Source organism: Passer domesticus, chromosome 14 (genome assembly GCF_036417665.1).
Source record: "Passer domesticus isolate bPasDom1 chromosome 14, bPasDom1.hap1, whole genome shotgun sequence".
Lineage (NCBI taxonomy): Eukaryota > Metazoa > Chordata > Aves > Passeriformes > Passeridae > Passer > Passer domesticus.
In genome coordinates, this window is record NC_087487.1 from 875291 (window position 1) to 896852 (window position 21562).

A 21562-nucleotide genomic window follows, 5' to 3' on the forward strand; every position below is an offset into this window, starting at 1 on the left:
AGTACTCCAGCGCGCGCCGCCCGCCCGCCGCCGCGATTGGCCCGGGCGCGCCCGCGTGACGCGCGGCGGACGCGCGCGCGCCCCCTGCGCTCCCGCGGGCCGACCCGCGCGCCGGCCCCGCGTTTCCAAGGCGACCCGGCGGGAGCGGCGGGAGGCGCGCGCGGGATCGCGCGCGGGCGGTCCCCGGGTCCCTCCCCGCGCGGGGCGCGCGCCGGGCGCGGGTGCCGCGGGTGCCGCGGGCAGCAGGTACGTGCGGGGAGCCCCGGGGACGGAGGAGCGAGCGGGGAGCCCCGGCGCGTGCCGTGCCCCGGCGCGGGCAGCGGGTCTCGGCCGTGCCCGAGCCGCGGGACCGTACCGTGCACCGGCGCGGGCAGCGGGTCTGTGCCGTGCCCCGCCGTGGCCGTGCGCGGCTCGGGGATCCCGGTCCCTCCGCCTCCCGGGGCTACCGCGCGCCCGCCGTCCCCGGGGTCGGGCGGGGCGGCCCGGCGGGCTCCCCGCGGTGGCGGGGGCCGCGCTGGCGGGCGAGCCCCTCCGCGGCGGACAAAGTTTGGCGGCGGGCGGCGCCTCCCGCCAACTTGCCGGCGGCGGGGCCGGGGGCTGAGGGCGCTGTGCCGCGGGCCGGCCTGCGGCGGGGCCCGAGCCCCCTCCCGCGGGGTCAGCCGAGCCGCGGCCCGGCCCGGGGCGCCGCGAGGGTCGCGCCCGCCGGTGTTGCGGGGCCGCGGGCGGAGCGGCGGGGGCGGCGGGGTCTGGGCGCCGCGGGGCCCCTCACTCATCGCCGTCCCCGGCTCCGCTCGGCTCCGCTCTGCGCGGCCCGCGCGCCTCCGGACGGGCCCGGCTGGACAACTTCGGATGTGCGGACCCGGAATACGAACAGCCCCGGTAATGCCTGAGCGTGAAAGTTGCTTTTATTGTCTGTGTGTGCAAACCCAGCCAACGGTGGTGCCTCAGCAGTGTCTTCACGCAAGAGTACTCCGTGTCCGTAAGGCGCTGCGTTGCTTCTTGGAATCCCCCTCTCCTGGAGTAGCACCATTGCTTGCCCCAACGAGAAAAGCAATAGTAGCTTCTTTTCTGGAGTCGAAAGCCATTTAGAGTGCTTTCTACTAGGGAATTTTATGGTTTGCCTTCCATAAAATATAATAAACTTAATAGGCCTTTTTTGTTAGACTTGTAGAGGTGAAATCTAAATTGTGGGGACTGATGAGCTTCACTGGGACAGCACATCCCAGTAACTTTTCTTAAAAATAGTAGTATGTGAATGTGCATGGTTTCAAAGCATGTTAGTATACTGAAGTTAGGAAAAGGTTCTGCTAAGTGTGTCTGCAAAATTGCTTGGTTCTTACATGAAAGTTTAAGAGCAAGCTGATCTACAAGCTCTGTATTAGAGCCTGCACCTGCCACCAGTTGTAGCAGCTGCAGAAGACTGTATGTGTAAAAGAAGTGAAATGAGTAATGGAGTAGGGGTATTTACAGCTGTGAACGCAATCAGCAGAGAAGGCTCATTTGTCTGAACGCAGGGCACTCTCACAGGCACTCAGGAACTGCTGCTTTGCTGTGTGACTCTTAGGAATCCTGCTATTTTTGCAACACTTATTACTGGAATTTATATAAACAGGGGTAAGCAGCCTCTGTACTTTTAACGTGCTGTAATAACATTACTAACCAAGTGTGGACGAGATAGAACAATGCTGATAATAATTTTTTGATGGCTCGTGTGAAGATGCTGCGAGTTCCTGCAGGACACTTGTAAAAGGGTTATTGCTACCACAGTCACGTTAGGTGGGGGTTATAAATGAGAGTGTACAATGGTAGCTTAAAGATGCTTTGCAAGGAGATACTGCAATTAGCACTGTGCACCAGGTATCTTGTGTGGTAAAATGTGTGTCTTGATGCTGTGAACAGTGTCTGTCTTGCGAGGCAGAATACTCTGTTCAGAGAAGAGCAGGAATACTTCTCATTTACAGAGGATGCAGAATAAGAAGCAAGTGTGTGGTGCTTCAAACGTGTTGTGGTTCCTAAATGCTGGGAGGAGTGTGCCCACAGCCAGCGAGGGGATGGTGTGAGCGAGGAGCCCATTTCCAAAGCGATGCATGCGTGTATTCACCTTACTCGTTGCCCTGTGTTTCTGAACGAAGTGGAGTTTTTGCAGCTCTGTCCTGATGCTACTCATTGCACAATTGTTTAGGGCAAGATGCTGTTTTTGCCTGAAGGGTGAAAAGAGGTGGTAGTTGCTCACAAGTTTAGATGTGGTTATGGGGTAGTAATTGTGCTAAAGACAGCAGTGGACAGCAAGGACACGAAGCAAGAGTACACATCTGCTATTTCAGATAGCAGATATTTCAGATATTCTGCTACTCCAGCCACAAAACTGGAGTAGGAGGTGAGATAAAGATCTGAACTTGCACAGAAAAGGCCAGAAAGAAAATTAAGATGTGAGCTACGTATGCTTGCAGTGTGAGTACCAGTGCAAGCCTGCTACTCAGCTGAAGTATTTTCAGATCTTGACTGACAGCATGGATGCAGACCATAACAGTGTAGCTGTCTGCCCTCTCACTGTGCCTGCTCCCAAAGGTTAGTTGGATGCAAGTGTGGTTACAGTTCTGAAGGTGCCCTGTACAAGATGCTTAGAGCTCACTGTGCTTTGCCTCTCCTGGCCCCCAGTAGTGAAGTGCTGTTACACCAGCGTGGTTCAGTGGTGACTCCCCCAAACCTGTCTGATGGTGTCTGCACTGTGGGGTCTGACGCTGCAGTGATATTGCATCACAGATTACTTTTAGCCTGGTGGGACAGAACTAGCACAATCTCCAGCAAGATGAAGCGCACGGTTTCCATGTTGCTGGACGTGATTGGGTCCAAATTAGGAGAAGAAGCTGCCCTGCCCTGCGAGATCCTGACATGACTAAAATTTACCTGCATCATCAGTATTTGTTTAAATTAGTTGTATTGCTTGGCAATAGCACAAGAATTAATTGAATTGTGTTATGCAGAACAAAACTGCATCTTTTATCGGGGCAGGAAATGGGGTGTTACTTCAGTTACTTCAGTGGTGCTCAGCTAGACTGCTTCCTGGACAATGGGATTAACTAACAGAAAAAATGCTTTATTCCTATGAGCACTGCAGAACCAATACTGATATAGGAGACTGAGCTGGAGTCCTTTCTGCCACATGTGTTAACATCTAAAGTGTCCAGTAAGTACCATTTGAAGAATCTATGTTGCTAGTTGGTATATGAGAGGAGGACTGAGGTTTGAGTCCTCCTTTTCCTCTCCTCACTGGTTCTAGAGTGATACTGTGTGTTGCTGTAGGGTATTTGCTACACTCTTGTTAGGTTCAGTAATATGAGGATAAGTTTGGAATCAACGGTGTTGGAAAATGGAGAGTTTTGGATTTTTTTACTTGGAAAAATTTTTTTAACTTTTGGGAGTATGTATGTAGTGCAGATGGATATGAGCATGCTTGGTGAAATGTAATTTTCAGGAGAAAAATAATTAAAAAAAATAGTAAAAGGTTGGCTTCTTAATGCTCTGGGGTAGAACTTTGCCGTTGTTCATTCTTTGGCTCTAGAGGTTTCTGTCCAAGGTGAATTGAAACCTTTTTTCCTCCAAATTCGTAGCTGGTGTGTTCTGGGCAGCAGCAGGGCTGCCTCAGTCTGTCATATTTCAGCCCACCCATTTGCTGGGCTTAGGATTTGGTGTGACAAGTTGATGTATTAGGTTTAATTCTTAATTTAGTTATAAGGTCCCAGTGAAACCTGCTGTCTCCATGTGATCCCATTGAAATCACTGGGTTTGCATGAATAGAGTGAAGCCAGGCCCTGTAAATTCAAGTAGCAGTGGAGGTTTTCTAATAATACTTGTCAATAATGTTTATCAACTAAGCATTATAAATTGCAGCATCAGCTTATTTCTTGGTTTATTCGTGTGTCTCACGTGCACTTTATCATGTTGTAAAGTTCAGTGTTGCTTTGATGTGTTTTAACTAAAATTTCTTTGGGGCAATTTTTGTATCTTTCCTTGCATCTGTAAAGCACCATGTGTGCCTGTAGCATTGCACACAAATGAAACTACCTTTGAAAATGAATGTTCAAATCCACTGGTTGCAGTTAGACCTGTGAGTTAGCAAGTACCTGATTTAGGGTTGTGCAGATCCAGGTCTGTGTTACGAGCCACCCTGCTCACTGAATGAGGCAATGATTTGCAGGAAGAGTAGAATGTGAGCTTAGTAGTTGAGAGGAGGATTAATGCAAATGGAGCTAAAGTAACAGGCTGTTCTAAATGTGGTACTTCCAAATTTTCAAGAGCTTTACTTTCAGCCCAAATAACCTTGCAAATTAGTTTCGAACATGGAACCTCTTGGAATTGGAAGGCTTTAGCCCCTTTTGTGTGTTTGTTTGGTTTGGGTTTTATTTTGTAAAATTACACTACGTGGAGGTATAAACTTCCCTTGTTGCTTTAAAAAAATCCCTAATGGGATTTGAGCCTTCAGTGGCGATTTCTAATTCGGGTAATTGCCTTATTTGGTGAGGTTGTTACTGGAGGAATAGGGAAAGGACCTTTGGGTTCTGTGCTTTGTGTAGGGGAACAACAGGTAAAGTCTGACCTGTTTCATCCTCCTCTCTGCTCTGTGTCCTGCCTCTGCTTTTTGGCCTCAGCAGCCTCCCAGTGCTCACAGCACCCTTGCCTCTGTTCTGTCAGAGGCACCAGGTGCCCAGCCCTTTGTGACTTTTGAGAGGCCACCTTTTTTAATGCTTGATTAAAAAAGCAAGCAGGCATAGGAAAGCAGTTCAGTTTAACTTGAATGGATTGCTGAGAGACAAAGAGCATCTCTGCTGTTCCAGGGAACTTCAAAGGCTGCCTGCAGACAGGCAAGTGTCAGAGCTTCTCAAAAAAGTTGTGAAAGTCTTTGTAGTGGAAAGTGTTATGTGTCTGATATTTAAGTGTGCCTACCAGGTTTTTCCACTAATAGAAAATGAAAATTAATGCATAAAAATAGTAAAATACAAGTTTTATTGAAGTTAGTGAGACCTTTACTGTTGAATTATTTTATAATTCTTCCTTCAATGCTTTTGTTCAAGTTTATCAAATAATTTCTTATAGAAAAGTAGTCATTTGGACTACCAGTGAATTTAGATGATGGTACAAATGTACAAAGAAAGCTCTTCTTTGAGTGAACTAAAGAGCTCCTGTCTGTAATAATTAAAGCTAGCAAACATACAGGATGTAAACATGAGGCATGTGGTGTGTCTCAGCAAGCAGTGCATAATTTTTGTCTGTATATAATAGCTGCCTGCATTTTACAATTCACATGTAGTAAATAATTGCATTTTTATCTGGAATGATAGAAGTAGACAGCTTTGAAAGCAATTTTTAACAGGAAAGGGAGATCCAGTCAAAGTTAACGTGTTAATTGCACAAGTGTATTAAAAAAAAAAAAGCCAATCTGAATGATTTTTCTTGCACGTATTTGTTGCTTTTCTTCTGTTACCAGCAGCCACATCCAGAAATCTGAATGCTCTCTTTTTTTTTTTCAGTCTTAAGAAGAAGGACTTTGAGAGCAGGGCCAGTAGTGTAATTAAACAGATATGTTTGACTTGGAAAGGTGTTATTTTTAGAACTAGCTCAAAAGGGCAGGTACTCCTTGGAGACATTCTAATATGGTCAGAATTGTCTTCTCCAACTAAAGAGCAGTACAGGACGTGGGCGGCATCAAGGTTTACTTAAAAGTTTTTGACACATGTTATCTCTGGGCAAAAAAAAAAAAAAAAAAATTGAGGAGCGGCTGCAGAGTGGGCACAACTTCTGAGCCTCTGGGCTCTTGGTGCTTCATGAACGAGTGCAGATTCCAGAGGGGCTGCCCGTGGGGGAAGTCCTAGATATTTTTCTCCTTACTCTCTCTCCTTTTTTTGTGGCTCACGTTTGCTCACTTTGCCACCTCTGAGCAAAGGGGAGCATATGGCAGTGTGCTGTCCATCTGGTTGCCACTTACTGTGAAATCATTATGCAGGCAAATTTGGCCCCATCTTGAATTTCTTAGGTAGGAAAGACTGTTACTAGAATGACAGCTGAAGTGTTTATACTGAGCTGTAAATGTGAATTAAGCACAGAATGAACACAAAGGGCTCTTTCTGAATATTTTCAGTCTTCTACATTAAAAAACCCCTGATTTGTGCTATGCTAGTATTTAAAGCAAATAAGGCTGGGATCCTCATTGTGAACAGTAGACTCTTCTGGTACGGATGAAAGGCAAGTCCTGTCCCAGAGGATTTGCAATCTGAATACATTGTAATGAGAATATAGTGAATGGTGATAGGTGCTTAGGAGCCCCTTTGTTATAGAGATAATGCTGTGTGTATGTCATGAAAAATTCCATTGCCATTTTTGCATCCCTTGCATCCCTAGCACAAGATTGTTACATAGTCTCTTGAAATGCATAGCAGATGTTAATTCAGGTCTGTGCATTTTGGGTATACCCGGGTATTTCTTGTTTACTTGCATATCAAGGACCAGCACTGGTCAAGAGAAGTCTTACTGGCTTTGGTACCATGAATACATGTACATTTTTGTTTCCACATTTCACATTGCAAACATTGAAATTGTAGTAACCTAGCTTTCCTCTAGTTTTCTAAAGGAGTACCACTGAAAAAAACAATTAGGTGATGCTTATGCTGTAATATTCTGATACCTTATCTGCCGACAAGAGTACATGTGAAAGTAATTTTTAAATTCAATTTATTTTATAGCTAGGAGGGTTAACTTTTGTACATTTTCTATTGCACAAGTCAGGAGCTTGTTTTTCATGCAGCCACATGGAAAAGCCTATATTTTTTTAAATTGGAACAGGTGGCTATATAAGTAGAAGATAAGCCAGAAGAAAGTAATTTATCTGAAACAATCTTCCTTGCTGTTTAGATCAGAGATCCTCACTTTTGATTATTACATGCATATTTATTCTATAGTACTGCTGCAGTGATTCCACTGTGATATGTGATATGAAAGTGCTTCTGGACTGGAAAGAGTTTTGTCTTTGTGGAGGAGAGTGGCTGGAGTTTCTTCACTGCATTCTTTAAAGTTTTCATTTTGTTTTGAACAGAAGTGCAGTCAAGTTTTTAAATATTGTAAGTATTGAGATTTTTTGCCTTTTTTCCTGCAAGAGCCTATTTACAGGACTATTGCTTTCTGAAAAAAACTTTTGTTCTGTACTGCAACATGCAATGGGAGAAGTTAATTTTGTTTCAAAAAAAAAAGAAATCTGAAGTTTGAGATTTACTCCGAAGGAACTGGTTTTGAGCAGATATTCTTTGCATTAGTATGTCTTCCAAGTATTTTAAAATGGGAATTCAAACCTCAGTCTCAGCAGTGAAACTATGCTGACAGTGGGAATTCTGAGTAGGTTTGGGCAGGAGGAAATCTTTCATGGCCTCTGTTAGAGCCTGTGGGAGAGAGCTGTGGCCTGTCTGCTGCTGATCCACAGCCAACACCTGTGGTGGAGCACTGGGGCACCAGTGCTGCCTCCCTGCTGACTGCACCTTGTGCTGCTCTGCTGGATGACTTGTGCTCTGAGGAGTTTTTTTCCAGTTGAGAAGAAGAAGAAGAAAAAAAGGAAGGGTAGCACAGAAAAATTCAAAGCTTTTCTTTTAGCCCCAGTTCTTTAGCTCAGAGCATTGGAGAGTACTTGCTGAGTAGTAGTTGGGGTTTTTAAATGCATGGTGTCATATGACTTGTATTGAAAATTTCTGAAATATATTTTATTTCGGAGTTTGTTTTAGGATAAATCTGTGATGAATCTAAATGTGACATGCTGAGTGAGATTCATGGACATCTTCACCAAACTTGTCTCCCTGCTATTATTTTTTAATGTGAAAATGAGAAAGAATTCCTTTAGTAGGTTGCTTCTCATGAGATAGAAGTAATTGGTATGGCAGTTTCACTCTGTTTTAGAAGTCAGAATAGTCACCATAGTGACTGACATTTGAAAAAGATTATATTTCGTTAAAGATTCTAAAGAGTTTTAGTTTAATGATACTGGCCATCTTCCTGCATCTATTATTCTGCTTTAGAAAAAGCAGTAACTGTTGTGCAGGTAAAAAGCCATGGTTCTCGCTAAGGAAGAGACTATAACAGTTGTCTTGAAGTGCTGCTTTTACGCTGGTACCCAGGCTTCGTATCCTGCCAGAAGGCAGGAGTTTTGATGTGTAAATGAAGGTATTCTTTGAAATGCTGGGAAGGCCTGGAGTGCCAGGCAAAGGATTCCCCCAAGAGCCCAAGGAATAGGAGCTCGGGGATTGTTACAGCCCTTTGAATCTCGAGCTACAGACTGTCCAGTTGTAAGGGTGATGTTTGGTTTATTTTTTAATTGCATTCTCTTTTGATTAAAAATGCTCATCAGCAGCTCCCTTGTGCTTTTCTGAAATTTGGGAATGATGGAAAGAAACTTGGTGTTTTTTCCATTAGCAGTTGGATATTTTACCTGTAAAATTGGATAGCAGTTGGATATCTGACTGTAACACTTCATTCTGAAGCATAGATAGGCTTGTTGCTTTTGAAGAACTTCTTTCAGTATAAGATGATTTCCCTTTTTCAGGGGGAGAGGACTGCAGTCCAAGTAGCTGGTAGCCTGCCAAGGCCCAAATCTGAAAGCACTGGGTACAGTGAACTAGCAAGCAAAGAGTAATTGGTTATGTGTTTGAAGCATGTGCAACTGCAGCCAGGTCTGTGAGTGCCCGGGCGACTGGCAGCAGCTGGGATGTGGCTGATGTTTGCTGGGTTAAATGCAGGACGTGTACATCCAGTGAGAAACGTTCCACAGCCTCATCTAAGAGCGCTGTAAACTTTAGCACGGGCTGCCTGGATGGAGAGATTTCATGGACTGAATGAACACGTGAAGTCAGCCAGCTTTCTTCTGCTTCATGTCTCCAGATAAGGATTAAGGTAGATGGGACAAATTGACTGGGAAATACACATTTGCACAGTGCATTTTGTTGTGAGAGGGAGGACTTTATACTCTCGTGCCTGTGTATTTCACAAGATTTAAAAATCATTTAAACATACTTCCTTTTTGTTGGTGGCTGTGTGGGGCAGAAGCTTTCTCTCTTGGTAATGTCTTGTAAATGAAATTAGCTTGGTTATAATGCTATCATAAGGCAATGCCAAGTGGTCTTTCCTAGAATGACGGTAGAAAAAAGGGAAGGCCAGTGTTCAAAATATGAAGTTATAAAATGGATAATTTGATATTGCAGGAAAAACTGATAGCAGTGGTACTTTCCTTCCCTAGATGGACATCTGATCTTGGGGCTTTTACTGGTTGTGTTTAAATGGTTTAGGAAAGCACTTCTAAGAGAAAAAGGCTGTTTTTCTCTTAGTTTTACTGAGTATAATGAAGCATACTGCATGAACAACATTTGGCAGAAGAGAAGGAAAATGTATCTGAAACCTTTAATTATATACTGTAGGCAGCACTGTCTAGGTCAGAAGACACCATATTATCAAATAACATATTACAGGTATTCAGAACTTGCACAGTAGCTTGATTATTCAGTGAATAATTGGTCTTTGTTAAGCAGATAATGGTTAATGGTACTGTTTGCACTCAGAGCCTAGATTTGAAGTACATGATATAGAATATTTGTATTTTAAATCGTCTGTTATCCAGCTGATGCAAGAACTAAATAGAACAGAGTTCAGTAAAAGCTTCTAGGATGGTAGGCTGCCTCTTCTGCTGTGCATGTCTCACCGACTGTATCGTATCTGCAGTTCTGAAGGTGTTGAAGAGATTTTTTTTTTTGTTTCTTGAATTTAATTTTGTATGGGTGTTTGCAGCAATGCTTGGGACCATATAGACTGTTTAAACATAGACCATATTAAAAACCAAACAGAAAATGCCCTGAAGAATAAAACAGTTTGGAAGCTTTCCAACCTGCTGGTGGGTATAAAGGGAAGAAAATATATAGTGAAGGAGAACAAGAATATGATTACAGGCAAATAGGATTTATGAGAGAAATGCCATGCCTTTCTGTGTCACACACCACACCTTATTTTGCTTATCTAGAGAAGAGAAAGTATTTCTGCCTAAATATATGAATATTTACTTAGGCTTTTTAATCCTTAAAGATCCCAAGGTATAACATTAAATTGACTGCAGTGTCAATAGCTGGTAATTTTTACAAGTACGTCTGAATGGAGCTCAAGGAAGTTTACAGGTTCCTTGGGCACTCATTTATGTAAGCTTATGCTTGGAGGTGACCATCAGCTTGGGAGAATCCCCACTGCTACATACTCTGTTTTGTACAGGCTGGGGAGCAGGTGATGATGAGCAGACCTTTCTTGTCTGGGTTTTGTCTTACTTTCTTTTTCCCAAAGTGGAGTTTAAAAGAAAAGCAGTAAGGTGGTAAAATTATTGCCTTAAAGGACGACAAAAGTGATCAAACCCACCCAAAGTAATGGGTTCTTTGTATAAAGTGCAGTGTAGTCAGCTAATCAAAACACATATTCTCTATCTGTGACTGTTTAGCCTGCAGAAGATCAGCCTGCCTTGCGGTAGAGAAGTTGTGTTTTCCATGTGAGCTTAATCCCCATTTGAGCTGTGATCAGCACTCTGCTTTCCCTAAGGAGATGGCAGTGATTGTAGCATTTATCATGCATAAAGGAATCTGTCTTGCTCTATATTTCTGCCAAAAGACATGTAAAAAATAGAGACCAAGGCAGCAGCATCCATGATCTCAGTAACCTCTCAGACAACACGACTGATGGTAGGCTAAGGAAATCACTTCTCCCCTGCTCACCTGAGCCCCATATTTAGCAACAGCAGTAGTTTTGAGTTGGGCTGATTTAGAAGCCTGTCTGTAAAGGAATCTGCTAGCAGAATATTGGCTGAAAGGTTTGTGTAGTGCATGAAGCTGTTGACCTGTGCTGCAGACACATGAACCTCCAGGTGAAAACAAATTCTTGTTCACAGCAGAAATTGAGTACCTGGATAGAGTGCTGTGGCTTACATTAAAAATGGTTACTTGAAAATTCAGTGACATCATGGGCAAGAGCTGGAATTTTGGTGTTCAAGGAAAAATTGTAGTGCATACAATTATTTTACTAAAAGCAAGGAGTTTGTCTGGGTTATTTAGGATTGAAAAAAATAACAGAATGTAATGCATGTTCTGCTATCATCAAGCAGCCCTGTGTCTGAAGCAGAGACGTAAAACCAAGGGCAGAAGTTCTGTTCAGGAAAGGAAAGATGGAGCAGAGTTAAGTTGCAGAGCACTTGTTTCATGGAAAAGCACTGAATATTAGAATTTTGCTTTAGTCCTCTGCTCTGTAACATGCTAGCAAAAATGATGGATCGGTGATTCTTCTGACTTGGCAAGATTAGGGCTGCTCCCTGGAAAATGCAGCAAAAGAGCCTCAGAGGCTGCTCTGGCTATGCTCACAGATTTGTGTGCCTTTGCAAGGAGAGGAGAGGCAAAGGACTCGCAAGCCAAGATCAAAATAAAAAATGGTGTATAAAAGGTGCCATACATGACCTATTTTTCAATTTCTCTGCTAAGGGCAATGAAGCTGCATGGTATGTAATTTCTAACGATTTTCCTTGTATCAAGCTAAACATTCCATTCATTTTTCCCTCTAAGGACTGAACTATAAGCATTCTTGTGAGTCAAGCAAGGGCAGGTCTATATGTAGCAGCAGCTACTGGACCTACGTGCTGGACCAAGCTGCTTCCCTTCTTGTGTGTCATGGTGGGTGGCGTGAAAGGTGTTCAGGTTGCTAATTGCTAATTTAAAATCCAGATGAAAGGATGGATGACGATATTTGTATGTCCATAGCTAGAGTTTGTGTATCCTCTGTGCAAGGGGCATGACAGTGTTTTCAAGCTTAGATTTTTTGTCTGTTTTGATAGTTTTGTATTTGTTTTGGTGCATGGATAAGTGCATGTTTAAATTGGTTTTCATGTTTTTTTCTGAGATACACTTTTGCATTTATATAACTGGTTGTTATAAGTTATATGTTATACAACTGAAGGGTTAGAGGAAATAATTCAGGCATGGGTTTTTATTGAAATAAGACCTAGTATCACTGTTCACTATTACAGTTTATTTACCTAGAAAATCCTACTAAGTTTTATCCTTAAATAAGCAGGTAAGCTCTCTTTCCCTTCCCCAGTTTTCACAAATTTCAACACTATATCTGCTGACAGTGAGAGTAGGTGGGGTAAGGAAAAACATTTCAGCCAGGTGGACTTCTTGTCATTATCTATAATGTGTGTATGCACATGTGGATCCTGTAACTGTTCTGCCTTCTGGGCTCTCATTAAGTTCATCCTGCTGCAGAGCTTCGAGTTTGATTTGTACTTTCCACCAAGTTGTCTTTGGGATAGCCTCTTATTCCATTGACTTGCTGTGATATTTTTTGCTATCTGTAGCAAAAGGAGATGTTTAAGGAGAAGTATTTAAAGAATGTCAAATGTGCTTTTCATCTTCTGGACACAAACTGGTACAGCAAAGGGAAGAAAAGTCAGCATAATGTGACCAGCCATCTTTGTTTGTCAGTAGAGCAGAGTTTGAGAACATCTGGACTGTGAAACGCACCTCTTGAACTTTCATTGATTGGTTCCTTAGGCTGCCAGCCAGGAAGTGTATTTTTAGATACTTGCAGCAAATTTTATTGCATGTGAGCGAATGCCAGATCCATAGTTCGTCAGCTGCTGTTTTTCAGTAAGTAGGGAAAATGGATTTGGGTTTAAGTTAAATAGTTAATCTTATGCTGCATTGCAGAGTGCAGTTTGTACCTGAGTGAGTTAGCTTTAAACTGGGCAGTGGCAACTAGTCCCAAAGCCCAGCACAAACTGTGGTAATCCTGTGTGCTAATCCAGAAAGGAAAACTGCTGGCCTGGACACAGTGAGGCAATCTTTTCTTTCACTTAGCCATGGCCTCTGAAAACAGAGATGGGAAAAATGTCTGTTTTGTTTTTATGGCTCACCATATTTCTTTTCCAGAATAAAGGGAGGCATATTAATTTAATGGAAAATGAATGGATTGACTCCTTATATGAGTGAAATGTGATGCATGCTACAGTTACATAGCACACTGGAGTACAGCTATTCCTTGGGATTTTGAAACAAGGTTCTTGTTAAAAGCAGGAGAAAATAGTTCTGCCCTCCAGCTGTGTGCTCTGCAGCAGTGGGGAGGGCAGTGTTGAAATGTATAGTGTGGGGATGCCTGAACTGATCTGATCTCAGTGGATGACTTTGTCCCATCACATTCCCAAAGGATTCTGCTCTTGGTTGAGGGTGAGCTGTGGTTTGGCCTGCCTGTGTTTTTACCCTTTTGGATGCTGCCTGATGCTACTTCAGTGGCATCACTCTTCCTTTGGACATCTCTGTTTTGTGCTCTGTAGAAGAGTGTTTCCAATATTACTGGCTCTTGAAATTACTTGTTAATGAAATATCTTGTCAGAACCTTGTTCATCTTCCCTTCAAGACAGAAATTTTCCTATCCTGAAGCACTCCCTATTTCTCATGCTGTCTGTCCTGCAGTTTCTCCTGAAAGGTCTCTGTTCAGCATCAGTGTGGTAGGTCCATTAAACCAGCCTCTGTTGATAAGGTATATAATCTGTGCTGGTTCAAAACGGTGTGATCTTATTACTGTAAATAATGCCTCAAATTAGATTTAGTGCTTTGGAGCAGGGGTTATATCACTTTAAAAACCACCTTCTAAATCACCTAATGTGTCTCTAAGTAGCATGTGAATAACTAAAGCATGGGCTAACTTTCTTGTGTTCATTTCTGTGCTTCATTTCTGTTCATTGAAAAATCATAGAATTCTGGTCGTCCTTTTGGTGTTTTTCCCATCTTGGGCTGCAGTGGATTTTGCAGTGGATTTTTGTCAGCTCTCACTGAGAGCAGATACCTGGGATCATCTGAAAGCTTTCTACCCTCCACTGTTCAGGTGTTGTGAGCTCTACAGTTCATAACCTGTCCATTGTCAGCATTGTGTTTTAAAAGTGTGTGTTGAGAGTGAGAAGAATTATACCAGAGAATGTTTTACTAAGGACCAGTGTTCTGGAGCTATGAAGATGAGAAATGAAGGCTCACGAGATATTGCCCCTTTAAATCCTGCATTGGTCTTTGCAGCCAATTGTCTTATTTCTAGTGCTTGTTTTTACAGTGACAAGTGCAGTAAATCTCTCACCTGATGCCAGTATCATAATAATACCTCACAGATATTCTTCATATATTGGAAAATTTGTATTGTTTTGGATTTTTATATTTCTGATTCAAATAAGATTTCAAAAGCAATTAATTTTATTTTTGGAATATTTTCATATGTATCTAAGAAAACCTCAACAACCTACACTTGCAATACTTGAGGCTTTTCTTTCTATTGGAAAGTGGCAGGATTTTTATCAACAGAATGCTAGATGAAAGGTCAGAAACTTGAATACTAATCCAGATATGTTTCCTATGTGGTCTTGGGTTTTGTGTTTAGTTAGGAAGTATGTTTTCAGTAACTTATTTAAATTCTGTTGAAGGTGCTGGGGAGTCTTCAGCTGAGTTTGATAGATTGTTTAGCAGATAATGTTTGGTTTGGAGGGGTTAATGCAATGGTGATACACAAAATATTTCTGAAAATTTTCAGAGCTGTTTCACCAGCTCTTCATGATCTTAATCCAGAAAGCTAATGCAGATGTAGCTTCTTTGCTTTAATTTTTCTGGTTTTAACATGTTTTTATGAATTTCCTGTATCCTAAAAATGTTTAATGAATATACTGGCAAAGTAGTTTGTTTTGGGGTTTTTTTTTTATTTTTAATAAAGATGACTTGATAAATCTTAACAAAAGTCTATGTTTATAGCTGTAACAGACACGGTTCTGTTACAAGCAAGTGACTGGTATGTGTTACAGGTTGAAGAGCAAAAATATGTTTTATTTATATCTTGACATTTGTTTACTGTTCTGGGGCTTGCATTGCAGTGTGGATTCGTTGCATAACCTTTGCTTGAAAAGCATCCTTTTATCTGCTCAGTGTATTAGACAGAACCTCCTTATTGGATATGGGTCATGGGACTTGAAGTACTAAATAAGACACAGCTGAAATAGAGCCGAGCAGGGTGGCAGGGCGGCTGCTGCGTTGGGTCACACAGTGGCCAAAGCTTTTCTGCTGTGCGGTGCCACTGAATACTGGGGGATAGAGGACAAAGGTTTTTTTGTGGGACAGTGTGGTTGGGGTTTCCTGTTTTCTTTATTATCTTCTGCTTTGAAGAAAATAGTTACTAAACAAAGCTTTTTAAAACACATGTTTTATATATTCCCTGTGCTGAGCTCAGGGGTAGCAGAGTTTGTTGCATAAGCTTCCATTGTACATTTCTCCAGCAGACACTGTCATGTTGATAGAAGTGTTCACAGAAAATTATTGTATCTCCTTTAATAGATATTTGTTATAATTATTTAATAGACTGGCAAAAGCCACTGAGGTCTGATTTGAAGTTAGTGCCAGGCATTTTAAATGAGAATAACTTTTCTCCATCATCTCCCTAACTGCAAATGAACTACTTAGGCTGTATATTAAAAGAGAAGCCTAGGAATTAACATGCATGACTTTTAGTTGAAAATACATGAGAAGTTTGTATATGCTATTTGTTTCTTCCCATTTTGCTATGATTTGGTAAGTGTTGGGTAGAACAGTTACTCCAAAGTTTACTTGTGGAATAGCTGGAGAAGCTGAGGGCAGGTCCCTCTCTGTGTCAGTCCCTGCCCTGAACTTTCTGGCTGTTGTCAGTGGCAGCAGGAGCTTGCTGGGGCAGAACCTCTGGGGTTCTTGGGGACACTTCAGGACCACCAGCTCCCAGGCAGTGATCTATCTGCTCTAGATTCATCAGTTTGCTTCCCTTATCATTGTGTCTTATCACTACAGTTCCTCTAAATTTACTACAAAAACTTTTCTAAGGCAGGAAAGTTCTCTTTTTTTGGTTGGTTGGTTGTTTTTTTTTTCCTCTCTCCTCATTTTTTTCCTCCTCCACAAAGGAAAAACGGGTCCAGGAAGCCATGGCCTAGTCCTATGAAATCACCTGATGTGGCATTCAGGCACCGAAGTCCAAACAGTGAAACAGCGTCAGAGCATTAACACTTCTGTTTGAACCATGGTGCATATTTTATCTGCCTGTAAGATATTACAGTTCTTACTGCTCTGTGCCTCTCTTGCTCATGTTCTTCTGGGGCTGTTGTTTTACCACGTGTCTTTAGGGCTGTGGTTCAAAGTGCATTGCAGAAGCCTGAGGGAATAGTGAGGTAAAATTTATATCTGAATCCCAGAGTACCATCCTCATTGCTTCACAACATGGATTTCTTAGTATTAGCAGTAGCACCAGATTACTATGCCGCAGGAAAAGCTGGTTCTAGGCTCACAGTTTTGAATCACAGTGAGATTAATTTCCTAGTGAAGAGTGAACTTTGTGAGGCGTTAGCAGTTGAGAAGTTGATTTTAAGTTTATCATGATGCTGATGCTATCAGTGAAAGAGCACAAGCTGACAGTTCTCCCCTCTAAATCAAAGGGAGTGCATGGGTGGGTGTTCCTGCATCTTCTTTGAAATTTATTCGGTAGCTTGTGATACTCTGCATTTTCTCATGTGACAAGAATATCAGTCCTCTGTTCTTGCAGTTTAAAAGAAATGAGGGCTGGGCAGGGATGGTGATGTTAGGTATTCTTGAGAGGGGAAAAAGATAAATTGGACATTTTTACTTTCCATGTCTGGTTTATTTTATTACTAGTAGCTGAATACATTTTAATATGTATTTATATGAATAAGCAAATAGCTTCATTCTGAAGGAATTCTGCATGCCTGTGCAGATCAAATGCTTTTTAACATTTTCAGAAAGTACTTGTCTTGCATACTTCACTGATCCTTTTTGTATTCCATACAAAATAACTAAGGAATCAATTACTTCTAGTAAAAAAGAGCCTTTGCTTCCTATCCCTTTTCCAGGTCCAGTGGGAAGAACTGTTGCCTTATCTGTTCAGTTTGCAGTGGTCAGACTAGGCAGGCTCCAAACCTCTGCTGGCCACGTGTGTGTCCCCTGTGATGTGTTCAGACTCAGTTAGAGCTGAGGGGGAAGGCACACTGCTGCAGGGGGACTCCCTGGCCCTGTGTGTGTGTGTCCCCTGTGTGTGTGTCCCCTGGGATGTGTTCAGGCCCCCGTTAGGGCTCATGGGGAAGGCACACTCAGCTGATGGGGCTGCTCTGCGTGGGCTGTGGCTCCAGGTGCTTCACGGGACTGGCTGGGCTGGGCCTGCTTGCTCACAGCTTGGACCCACTCTCTCACCATCAGTGCTTGGTGGCAGAAACCCAGCCTGTAATTTGCAGTAAGTGCATTCCATCACCTGCTGAGGGATCCAGGGTGACCTGGTTAAATGCACCAGACGTATATGAAATAATGGCTCTCAGTACTCTGCGTGCTGTAATAAGGTAGTTAAATCTTGCCTTTTAGGCTCCCCGTGATCAGGAAAGCCTCTGCCAGCCAAAAGCAGTACAGCTGTTGTGTCCCCATACCTCTGTGAAATAACTTGCCTCTGAAGTGCAAGACAGATGTGAATTCAAGAATTTTAGTGTTTTTACAGAGTGGAGTTTATCCTGTGTGCATCAACAGGATTAAATGCTGCAACTGTTGGTAAATTTGCATTCAGAACAGCTGGGTTGTTTGTTTCCAAAAGCTGAATTATAAAGCATAACACTGTCCAAGAGAAGAGCAATACATTTCACATCAATGGGCTAATTGTTATATACTTGCTTTTAACATACACAGTAAAGCCATAAATTCATATAAATTTATTGCATTTTGTCTGGAAGGTTGCCCATAATACTTTCCAGGAATGACAAAACAGATATTTCTCACAAATATATTTGTGATTTAGTTGGTTCTTGGAATGAAATCTTTGGTTCCAGATGCTTGTTTTGATTTGTCTAATAACTGGTCTAGTTAGGTTTCTTTTGATTCTGTACTGCTGGTTATGTGAAAAATGGAATTGGTCTAAAGAACTTCTCATTCTCCTTCCTAGCTAGAAATATAATATTTATGGGCTTCACAGAGTTGTAATTGGCAAGATGCATTGAAATCCTCAGCTTCAAGAGATGCCAACAATTTCTTACAAGATTTTCTCTCTACTTTCTCTCATTCTTATTGTAGTGTTGTGAATCTTTTGTATTTTTTTTGACATTATGTTCTCTAGAAAACTAGAGGATACTTCTATTCTAAAATTTCTAAAGGCCTTTAATTGCAAAATCCATTAGGCCCAGGATCTGAATAAAATTAAAATTGATAGCTTGAGGAAGAGTCTTAAGGTTGAAGGCTAATGGCTGGAAGACAGTCTCAAAGTTACATTAATCTAAGATTATGATCAGAAACTCAAGTAAGAGTTAAGCTCCAAGTGAGATGGGCAGCACATATGGTGGATGAAAATGAAAATGTAGTGAGTTTTGCCTGTTCTTCTGACAGGTGGTGACAGACACCAGCACTTTCACATGACTAAGACAGATTGCCAGTGTCACCCTCCTGAACTGACACATACCTCGAACTCAGGGTGTCTCAAGGATTTGTGTTATTCTGCTGCTGTTGTTAAAAGCCTGAGTGAATTTCCAGCTCTGTCCAAATGCTTTGGACAAAAAGCAAAATTTGCTGTTGGATTCAAATGGACTTCCATTCTTCCCTCAAAAGCCATAAATAGGCTGCAAAAATTAGGTTCATGCCTGATAAGCTCAAATCTAGTCAGAGATGACCTGCCAGGTATCTAAATAGACCTAAAAACATTAATTCTGGCATGTTCAAAAGGGTACATATTTTTTGCTACACTATTCTAAAGAGCGGCTGGACTGATCTTTCCTGACTTGAAAACAAGAAGATGTGGCTGAAAGTTTCTGGTTTGGCTTTTCACTGCACTTCCAGGGAGTGGGAAAAAGAGAACTAAAAACAAGATCCAAGAGTTGACTCTTGACACATGAAAGCAAAATGAACTGCTTTGAAACTGAATTGGTACTTGATTTGCTTCCAATAGTAACGATTTGGTTTAATACAACTTGACTAGATTAGTGTCATTCCCAAACGTTTAAATTCCAAAATGCAGTTGTTTTTAGCCAAGGAAATATAAACCAAACTTTGGGGTTCAAATGGGGTGGGTGTGCGTGTGTTGTTTTGTTTGAGGGGGTTGGTTTGTTTGTTTTGAGAATTTGTGACACAAAAAATCGTGGTTTGTTGGGGGAGTGCCTGTGTTATGAAATTTGTCCAAACGATCATCGGACTGTATGCTGAGTCCAGAGTAATTTCATTTCCCAGACCAGAAAAAGTCAGATGTTTTCAGTCCAGTGGAGCTGTTGATGCCAGGCTCCTTCCTTATCAGCCTGTGAGGTGGCACATTTCAAATGCAAACTGATCCTGAGCTTCCATCGGTGAGCCCAGGAGCACACAAATCTGTAAAGGGACCTTTTAGCTATGTGATTGTTCTCTTTTGTTTGTTCTCTGGACTCAAGAACCCTGTGGTGTGGGGATTTTTTTCTACCACAAGCAGGAACTACAGATAACTGTGAGGATCACCAATTTATTACAGCTAAATACAAGCGGTTTGTAAAATGGAAAGGGAAATGGCATGCTTGGAATTACTCCAGAGAAAGAGATCAAATGAATAATCTGGCTGAATGAATGTCTTTTGTTTATTGAGGAGCTAAGAGCAAATTTGCTATTTGGATAGCCTTTGTGGATGGACAGGTTTTGCACACCTTTGAGATCCATATTGCTTTCAGTGTTTGCTGTAGCATTAAACTTCCCCAAGCAGAAGGCCCTCAGTGCAGAGGGCCTTTGCTTTGCCCTGTGGCATCTTCTGAATCAGCAGCCCTGTGGGTTGCTGCAGTACCTGCCAGGCCTGTGCCTTTTCTGGAAAATGTTGGGAGTGTGTGCGAACCCTGAATTCCAGCAGTGCCGGTGTGCACCGTGTAGCATGGACTGTTTGACAGCCCAGAGGAGCTGTGGGCAGCTCTCGTGTTAAAGCCTGTTGGTGCTGGAGCGTTTGCAGTCACACAACCTGTGTGGAGAGCTGCGACACAACCTCTGCTCTCCTCCCCAGCTTCCATTTGAAGAGAGAGCACAAGGAAGACACATGAGTGGAGTCTTTTTATAACCTTCCAAAACAGAGCAGCTCCTCCTCAGTTTCTTTTGGTCTGGAAGTGCCATGTGCTGCACACCTGCAAGCTCCTTGGAAGAGGGTGGGCTTGACTGGGCTGTCCTCAGAGTCTGTTTTGGATTAATCCTCCTCTAAAGGCTTGGTTCCAGTTGCTCTTACTTGTTCTGTACTCCAGATTTGCAGTACTGGAATGTTCAGGATTCAACCAATAATCGTGTTGCATTTGTGGTGAGATTATTAACTGTGCACAAGATAATTTTTCTCTCTTCTGGCCCATCTAGACTTCTCTCTAGAAAGTGAGAGTCCGCTTAGGAATAATGAGGGTCTTTAGTTACATGATTACATGCTGGGTTTTTTTTCCTTGAACAGTGTTCTACTTAATTTCAGCACAGAGGACGATTCCACAAGGGAATAGAATTATGACTGCATGAGCAAGTGCAAATCTGCCATTTCCTAATTTGTGAATGCTTGACTTTTTTTTTTTTTCTCCTTTTCTTCCCCCAATCGAATTACCTTTCCTGGAGTTTTTGGAGGAATTTTTCCTTTTTTTTTTTTTAATATGGTGTATTTAAAAACTTCACTGTCAATCCCTCCATGAAAAAGATGCAAAATTCAAATGTCCATTCTTCCTTGAAATAAAACACTCCTTCTCTTGTGCCTCTTTTCTTTTGGACACTGCCTAGGAATATTAAAGATTAAGGAAGTTAATTTGCTTTTTGTTTTCTGTGTGGCATCTCTGCATTCATAATTTTTTTACAAATCTAATACCTCATCAAATTCTTGTGTTACATAAGACATTATGGAAGGTCAGTTTAATCAAAAGAATTTTTTTAATATCATAGCCCCTGATTTTTCCTGTTGGGGGAAAAAGAAGAACCAATTTTGTTTAATCCAAACTAAGGCAAGGAAGTGCTGGAACCATGCCTGCAAATTTGTCAGTTTTTCCCTTTCAGAAGTACAAGTTGCTGGATTCCTGAAGGGAGCAGTTTTGGCATATATGACCAATTAAACTTTCTAAATGCAGATGACTGCAGCTAATTAAAATTCTCGGGACAAAAACAGTTGTGATCCCAGGGGGCCTGGGAATTTCAGTTCTTGGAGAAATGCAACTTGTAGTAGTGGCAATGAGTGATCACATCAGGTTGGTGGTGATCCTCAGGATGATGTCCATGGTGTTCATCACCAAAAAATCTGGCTTGGGTGATTCACAAGAGTTCAATGTGTAAATCACTCTTGCTGTTTTGCTTTGAAAGTGTCGGGGGTAATGTCTGTTTGGGTGTTTCCCCTACGCTTAGTCTTATTTCAGATTATTCCTTTTCCTCCTGTTTTTCTGAATAGCTCCTGAGGGCGTTAGGATTGCCCAGCTGGCACACAAGCAGCCATCATTGGCATTTACACTTCCAAGTGTTTAAGGCTT

General features: G+C 42.2%; 1 protein-coding gene across 4 annotated transcripts in view; it reads left to right on the forward strand.

The window, feature by feature from the left end:
• The first annotated feature begins 91 nt into the window (after positions 1-91).
• The window catches only part of TMEM266 (transmembrane protein 266), an 84509-nt gene continuing 63038 nt past the window's right edge, over positions 92-21562 (forward strand). For 2 of the 4 annotated variants that reach the window (XM_064389721.1, XM_064389722.1), the window contains exon 1: positions 92-246. The gene's annotated coding sequence lies outside the window, so the exon portion shown is untranslated. Of the gene's footprint in view, positions 247-806; positions 880-21562 lie in introns of those variants that run through there. The other 2 variants (XM_064389723.1, XM_064389724.1) reach the window with 2 other exon arrangements.